The 9,267-nt window shown below is 30.8% G+C and overlaps 2 long non-coding RNA genes across 2 annotated transcripts; both read left to right on the top strand.

The window, feature by feature from the left end:
• Positions 1–1,233, top strand: LOC147469837 (uncharacterized). Its single transcript, XR_015191880.1, has 3 exons — positions 1–137; positions 453–620; positions 914–1,233. It is a non-coding gene; the product is annotated as an uncharacterized LOC147469837 (long non-coding RNA).
• Positions 1,234–6,379: 5,146 nt separating this feature from the next.
• Positions 6,380–7,766, top strand: LOC147469836 (uncharacterized). Its single transcript, XR_015191879.1, has 3 exons — positions 6,380–6,520; positions 6,923–7,018; positions 7,314–7,766. It is a non-coding gene; the product is annotated as an uncharacterized LOC147469836 (long non-coding RNA).
• The last annotated feature ends 1,501 nt before the right edge of the window (positions 7,767–9,267 follow it).

Raw genomic sequence — 9,267 nt, 5'->3', positions numbered from 1 at the left:
TTGCACGAGGATGATTGAGGTGTGTCAGAGTCTCACTCACACCCAGTCATGAATTGTGCAAAGTTTCTCCTCCTTTTCAGCCTCGTCACTCTTGTGGCATTTGGTACAGCTGAGGCAGATGGTCACACTACGGAGAGGTACGTAGATATAATCATATGTATATGTATGTATGTATATATATATACATATATATGTATGTATTGGTGTGTGTGCATATCTATCTATCTATCTATACATATATATATATATATATATATATATATATATATATATATATATATATATATATATATACACACAAGGCATGCAAAGGACGCAAAAAAAAAAAAAAAAAAAAAAAAACAATCCAAACAAAGCTTACGTCCCTTCTGCTAACTTTCCCTCACTCTTGATAACCAAACATACACCCTAGATACACAGCCATATAAAGAAAAATACTCTCCACCCTACAGTAATAAGCACAGTGCCACAGACGACGTATTTCCGGACTCTGGCCCTCAACACACCATCAGGAAGAGGTTCGCGAAGGGTCATGACGTCACAGAAAACGTATTTCCGGACTCTTTCCCTCAACACATCCTCAGGAAGAGGTTCGCGAAGGGTCATGACGCCAACAAAACGTATGTGACATCAATCTGTTCCAGTTTCATTCCATTCAGTAACATAATAGAAGTTAAGCAAATGATAGTGCAATCAATATTCTTCTATTCTCATTCTTCTTATTATCTCTCTTTCTCTAATGAATACCAGTAAAAGCACTTATATCATTCATAAGAGCGATACCAAAATCAGGATACCTTTTACATTATCCTTTTCAGCTCATTTATATAACATTTTTCGGTCGTATGCACACATATTTTTCCTTTTTATCCCTTTTTTAGTATTAATATATGCTTATTTTTCTATTTCACAGCCATGGATCCTCCGTTAAGTTCTAGAAACTTCGAGAATTTCAAGAACGGGAGAGAAGGACGGACGGACGATAGACAATTTCTGCGACAAATGGAATGAATGAGGGAATTGACATATATACGACAAATATATAGAAGGGCATAGAAGATTAGATTATATAGAGTGAGGGATATGAGACCGATAAGGCGATAGAATATTGAAATTGCTTATGTAAACAATAATGTCATGTATTAATGCACAACGCCACTGTTTTATTTTCTGTTTCTTGGAATCCTTTCGTGCAGGTGACTCAACATATCCCCTTCAATTGCATGGAATGGCTATGAAAACGAAATATAGAACGAATTCTTCAAATTGATTTTGTAAATGTGTCTGAATTATAGTCATAGCTAAATCAAACAATATGCAAAGGTTAAAAGACCAAGGTAAAATATAAGAAAGATGAATCCTAAATTTTTTCGATTCTTATTTTCATTCTTCATTTGCTTGAAAATTTTGGAAAAACGTTACTGCTTTTAATTTTTGTTACAGACTTGCTTGCAGTACACACACACATGTATATATATATATATATATATATTTATATATCTATATATCTATATATATATATATATATATATATAAATATATGTATATATATGTATATATTTCGATATTTATATATACTGTATATGTATCTATTTATATATGTATATATATATGTATGTATATATATATACATATACATATATATACATATATATGAATATATATACATACATATATATATATATATATATATATATATATATATATATATATATATATATATATATATATATATATGTACGTATATATATACATATTTATATATACATACATATACATATATATTTATATATGTATATATATATATATATATATATATAAATATATATGTATATTATATATTCATATATATGAATATATATATATATATATTCATATATATGAATATATATATATATATATATATATATATATATATATATATATATATATATGTATATATATATACATATACATATATTCATACATATATATGAATATATATATATATATGTATATATATATATATATACATATATATGAATATATGTATATATATATATATATATATATATATATATATATATATATATATATATATATATAACATTCGATTAACAGGAGATAAAATAAAGATTTCACTGTATTAGTTTATTTGAAATAGTTGTACACAGAAACACAAATGTGACAAAAAGCTAATAATAAAATTGGAAAGGGTAACAATGTTGTATTTTTCTTTTATTAATCCAAGTAAGTGAAGAATTAGTCAAACTCAATATGAAGACAATCATGAATTACGGTGTAATAAACCAAATATAAAAAGTCAATTAAATCAATAGAAAAGAATAAAGAGCTTAACGACTAAATTGATAACCAAAACTTTGTAAGATTAAAACAACAGAAAACGTGAACCAAAAGAAAAAATTATCCAAACAATAATGAAAATAATGTTCCAAAAGGCAATACATGCTTCGCTGGAATGGACATAAAGTTCAGTAAAATCTTGAAGGAATAGTAATCAAATAGCAAACTGTTTGATACTGTCATTGTGAAGCAAATTTCTAACACAAATTTGAAGGATACAAAAAATAATGGCACTGAAAACATGAAAGACATATGTTAAATAGAAAAGAATGTGGGATTGGATTAAGATGAACAGTATAAGCTAAGGGTTTACCACAACAAGCTGTATATCAGATACTACAACGATCTTTTGTTATTATTTTTATTATTATTATTATTTTTTAATAAGGCAAGGTTTGGTATTCATACCCAGGGAAACGTGTTGAATGTAGAAGGATTCAAAGATTGGAAGATTAGAGTTCTGTTTAGTCCTATGGAGATTTTTACAATCTGACAAAAAGGATGGTTTAATACGACCTGACCTGACCAGCCTCTGTGTTCAGCAATTCTCAAAGTCAAGCACTGAATACTCATGTAAAACAACCAAACTAGGCAATTTAATAAACAAGGAGACAAAACAAAACGGTAAATAAATAAAACAATAATGCACAAACATTTATCTGGACAGCTAACCGAAAAAAAAAAAAAAGATACATATATATGTATGTATATATATGTATATGTATATATATATATATATATATATATATATATATATATATATATATAATATTCGATTAATAGGAGGCAAAACAAAGATTTCACTGTATTAGTTTATTAGAAACAGTTGTACACAGAAACAAACGGGGGAAAAAGCTAATAATAAAGTTGGAAAGGGTAACAATGTTGTATTTTTCTTTTACTAATCCAAGTAAGTGAAGAATTAGTCAAACTCAACATGAAGACAATCATAAATTACGGTATAATAAACCAAATATAAAAAGTGAATTAAACAAATAGCAAAGACTAAAGAGTTAAAAAACTAGATTAATAACCCAAACTTTGTAAGATTAAAGCAATAGAAAACGTGAACCAAAAGAAAAAAATCATTCAAACAATAATGAAAATAACGTTTCAAACTGCAATACATACTCACCTGGATTGGACATAAAGTTAAGTAAAATCTTTAAGGAATAGTTATCAAATAGCAAACTATCTAATACTGTCATTAAGATGCATTTTAAACACAGATTTGAAGGATACAAAAATCAACGACACGGAAAACATGAAAGGTATATCTTAAAAAAAAAAAAAATGTGGGATTGGATTAAGATAAAGAACAGTATAAGCTAAGGGTTTCCAACTACAAGATGTATATCAGATACTTCTGTTTTATTTATTTTTTTTTTATTTTTTATTTTTATTTTTTTATTTTTTTTAAGAAGGCAAGGATTGGTATTCATGTCCGGGGAAACGTGTTGAATGTAGAAGGATTCAGAGATTGGAAAATTAGAGTTCTGTTTAGTCCTATGGAGATTTTTACAATCTGTCAAAAAGGATGGTTTAATACGACCTGACCTGACCAGCCTCTGTGTTCAGGAATTCTCAAAGTCAAGCACTGAATACTCATGTAAAACAACCAAACTAGGCAATCTAATGAACAAGTAGACAAAACAAAGCGACAAATAAATAAAACAATAATGCACAAACATATATCTGGACAGCTAAAAGCTAACCGAAAAAGTTAAACGTGTCAACGAACCTATTTCACTCATAGGGTTCATTACTTGGTTCCTTGTATACATAATCGGAAAATGGTTCTTGTGCATTGCCATACACCGTCATGCAGACTGCAGTGCTGGTTCTCCTCACTGGCATCACTGCTCTTGTGGCGTGTGACTCAATTGATGTAAAAGCCACAAAAAAAAAAAAAAAAAAAAAAAAAAAAAAAAGGGCAGGTGAGGTTTGGTCTCTGCTTTATGAATGAACGTTTAGTGTGATTGATATATCGGTTAGTAGGAGTTAGCTTTCTTTCTGTGTGTACATGTTTTTATTTGTTTTCACTCTTCGATATTTTTATTATGATTCTTTGTTAAGAGTAGCATTGTCTATATTCACATGATGTGAATTATAACACTTTTTTAACTGAAATACAGTAAATTACGAAGCTATATATCCAAAAAATAGTTGTAAGACATGAACAAATAGATTATATATGTATATATGTATATATGTAAATAAGATTAAACGAACAAATAAAACTAATATCCTCTCATTATCACTAATTAGAAATTCATAACCATAAGCATGTATGTATTTACATGATCTTTCCTTTGACATTTATGCATATTTTCAGCAAAATAGGCGCAGAGGCAAATTATACACACGATACCAAGGACAATATTAATGTACATGCAGGGTTATCGCTAACTCAAAATGGCGGTAAAAGGTGTGTATATTCACCTTCTAATTTGCTCTGTCTTGAATGATATGTTAAAAGATTTAATCATGTATTCTATTCCTGTTTCTCTGTTTATCAAATGACAGAACAGATAATCATTTGAATCAGTATAACAATCATTGTGTTGTTTTTATGTAATGGAAAAAATGATTATGATAATTATTGTTGTCATTACTATTTTCACTAATGTAATGGTGGTAGGGAAAAAGGAATCAGTAATATATATATGTGTACAATAATAATGATATTTATATCTTTTTTTTTCTTCTTCTTTTTTGCTTTTACTTTGGCAGTTAGTATCATTAACTTTTACTGCTGGTCAAGAGGTCAAGAAATTCTAGAAGGTCGCCACTCGTATCCCCTGAAGCAGCTAAATATCATACCTCATGAATTAATGGGCCAATTTTGATGTTCTTAGAGTTAATCAAATATCTCTTAGTGGGGAGGGGGGGGGGTTTAGCTCCAGGTCAAGGGGAGGGACTGATTTTGATGATGTAAATTAAGGTAATCGCAATCCAGGTGAGAATTAAGGAATTATGTGGAAATTGTCTATATTTGATAAACTTCTCATGCACAATTGAGTGATCGGCCTTACGAGTCAGTCACATACTCTTAAAAGAATTCCAAAATTGGTCAAATAAAAAAACAAAATTTTTTTGGGGGGATCGGGAATAAAATCGATTTAGACACTTCTTAAGTTAATCCTGCATTTAAGAAACTTCGATATTGATTTCAAGAATATTAACTGCCTATTACTTCTTGACAAATGTAGGGATGAAGGAGTAGGCCACATAGAAGAATTCAAAAGACTCTCTCCTTCTCTCTCTATATCACTCTCTTTCTCTCTCTCTGACTCTCACCTTCTCTTTATATATCACTCTCTTTCTCTCTCTCACTCTCACCTTCTCTATATATCACTCTCTTTCTCTCTCTCACTCTCACCTTTTCTCTAGATATCACTCTCTTTCTCTCTGTGACTCTCACCTTCTTTCTCTATTTCTCCCTCTCTCTCCCTCTCTCACCTTGTGTCTCTATATCTCTCTCTATATCTCTCTGACTCTCACCTTCTCTCTCTATATCATTCTCTTTGTCTCTCTAACTCACCTTCTCTCTATATATCACTCTCTTTCTCTCTATATTTCTCTCTGACTCTCACCTTCTCTCTCTATATCATTCTCTTTGTCTCTCTAACTCACCTTCTCTCTATATATCACTCTCTTTCTCTCTATATTTCTCTCTGACTCTCACCTTCTTTCTATATATCACTCTCTTTCTCTCTCTGAATCTCACCTTCTCTCTCTATATCACTCTCTATGCTACTTAACTACATATCTAAAATCAATAATCCTTCATCTTTTAAGAGTTTTTTTTTATGCTGAGTCATAGATGCAGATGGGAGACACAATGTCATCACAGATATTCCACTACAATCATTGAGGTATATCAATCATTACTCAATATTAATACCATCGTTTGGGCGTCGAAACGAAAATTCATAAACAAGGTAATGATTCAGTAAAGGTTAACGTGTCATTACATCTGTTTTAGCTGTATGTTGCAAAACTAATCTTTCTCGTCGGCTAAACAATGCGTGTATATATTGCACGAGGATGATTGAGGTGTGTCAGAGTCTCACTCACACCCAGTCATGAATTGTGCAAAGTTTCTCCTCCTTTTCAGCCTCGTCACTCTTGTGGCATTTGGTACAGCTGAGGCAGATGGTCACACTACGGAGAGGTACGTAGATCTAATCATATATGTATATGTATATATATGTATATATATATATATATATATATATATATATATATATATGTATGTATGTATTGGTGTGTGTGCATATCTATGTCTATCTATGTATCTATGCATCTATTTATACATATATATATACACATATGATACACACACACACACACACACACACACACACACATATATATATATATATACATATATATATATATATATATATATATATATATATATATATATATATATATATATATATATGGCACGCAAATAAAAAACACAATCCAAACAAAGCTTACGTCCCTTCTGCTAACTTTCCCTCACTCTTGATAACCAAACATACACCCTAGATACACAGCCAAATAAAGAAAAATACTCTCCACCCTACAGTAATAAGCGCAGTGCCACAGAAGACGTATTTCCGGACTCTGGCCCTCAACACATCCTCAGGAAGAGGTTCGCGAAGGGTCATGACGCCAACAAAACGTATGTGACATCAATCTGTTCCAGTTTCATTCCATTCAGTAACATAATAGAAGTTAAGCAAATGATATTGCGATCAATATTCATCTATTCTCATTCTTCTTATTCTCTCTCTTTCTCTAATGAATACCAGTAAAAGCACTTACATCATTCATAAGAGCGATACCACAATCAGGATACCCTTTTACACTATCCTTTCCAGTTCATTTATATAACGATCGTCGGTCGCATGTACGCATATTTTTCTTTTCCTTCCCCTTTTTTAGTATTAATATATACTTATTTTCCTATTTCACAGCCATGGATCCTCCGTTAAGTTCTAGAAACTTCGAGAATTTCAAGAACGGGAGAGAAGGACGGACGGACGATAGACAATTTCTGCGACAAATGGAATGAATGAGGGAATTGACATATATACGACAAATATATAGATGGGCATAGAAGATTAGATTATATAGAGTGTGGAATATTAGACCGATAAGGCGATAGAATATTGAAATTTCTTATGTAAACAATAATGTCATGTATTAATGCAACAACGCCACTGTTTTATTTTCTGTTTCTTGGAATCCATTCGTGCAGGTGACTCAGCATATGCCCTTCAATTGCATGGAATGGCAATGAAAACAAAATATAGAACGAATTCTCCAAAATTGATTTGGTAAATGTATCTGAATTATAATCATAGTTAAATCAAACAATATGCAAAGGTTAAAAGACCAAGGTAAAATATATGACAGATGAATCCTAATTTTTTCGATATTTATTTTCATTCTTCCTTTGCTAGAAAAAAATTGAGAAATGTTACTGCTTTTAATTTTTGTTACAGACTTACTTGCAGAATATTTCGTCATGAATAATTCACTTTTATAGACTTTACTTGTCTTAGAATCCTCACGTTGACTCTGTGTTTCTTTCTCTCTCTGTGTCTCTCCATATACATATATATGCGAAAATGTATATATATATGTATATATATCTGTATAAATATCTATATATACATATACATATATATGTGAGTAAGATTGACAGGTACGGTTTTGGAACCGATCGGCTACTCGACCCGCTAAAAGATCTGTCTAACCAGACGCCTTATGAGACGTCATGGAATTTACCTATGTGCTCTAAGCAGAGCAGTGATAGCGTTTTACAGTTTTACAGACAATTCCCGCGGGCGCTCAACAGCAACGGAATCACAAATTCAAGTCCCAAATCAGGTTACCGAGGTTATATATATATATGTGAGAAAGATAATAGAATGCAGTAACGCATTTAATATAGATATACAAATTTTACCTCCCTGACCGGGACTCGAATCCGCGCCGTAAGATTGACAGGTACGGTGTTGAAACCGATAGTAATCAAATAGCAAACTGTTTAATACTGTCATTGAGATGCAAATTTTTAACACAAATTTGAAGGATACAAAAATCAATGACACTGAAAACATGAAAGACATATCTTAACTAAAAAAAGAATGTGGGATTGGATTAAGATAAAGAACAATATAAACTAAGGGTTCTCTTAGGGGGGAGGGGGGGGGAGAGCTCCAGGTCAAGGGTAGAGACTGATTATGATGATTGAAATTAAGGTAATCGCAACGCAGGTGAGAATTGATGAATTATGTGGAAATTGTCTATATTTGATAAACTTCTCATGCACAATTGAGTGATTAGCCTTACGAGTCAGTCAATCAAGTACTCTTAAAAGAATTCCAAAATCGGTCAAACTTAAAAAAAAGAAAGAAAAAAAAAAGTTTTTGGGATCGGGAATAAAATCCATTCAACACTTAATTCTGCATTTAAGACTCTCCGATGTTGATTTCAAGAATATTAACTGCCTATTACTTCTTCACAAATGTAGGGATGTAGGAGTAGGCCACATAGAAGTATTAAAAAGAGAAAAAAAGAAGAAAGAAAGCAAAGAACGAAAAAAAAGAAACAAATCTATATATATAAATCTATCTATCTAGCTATCTATCTATCTATATATATATATATATATATATATACATATATATATATATATATATATATATATATATATATATATAGAGAGAGAGAGAGAGAGAGAGAGAGAGAGAGAGAGAGAGAGAGAGAAAAAAAGAAAAAGAAAGAACGAAAAAAAACAAAAACAAAAACAAAAAAAACACGTCACAACTCGATTTCAATCTTAACCAAACAAAAATTAATAATCCTCGATATATTTTTCTTCCAACGTATGTTTATCTACGCTGTACGTGGAGAGAAAAT

Source organism: Penaeus japonicus, unplaced genomic scaffold (genome assembly GCF_977035675.1).
Source record: "Penaeus japonicus unplaced genomic scaffold, GWHDUDI00000001_assembly GWHDUDI00000019, whole genome shotgun sequence".
Taxonomy (NCBI): domain Eukaryota; kingdom Metazoa; phylum Arthropoda; class Malacostraca; order Decapoda; family Penaeidae; genus Penaeus; species Penaeus japonicus.
Note: the sequence above shows the minus strand (reverse complement) of the source record. Positions and strands in the feature narration are given on the sequence as shown.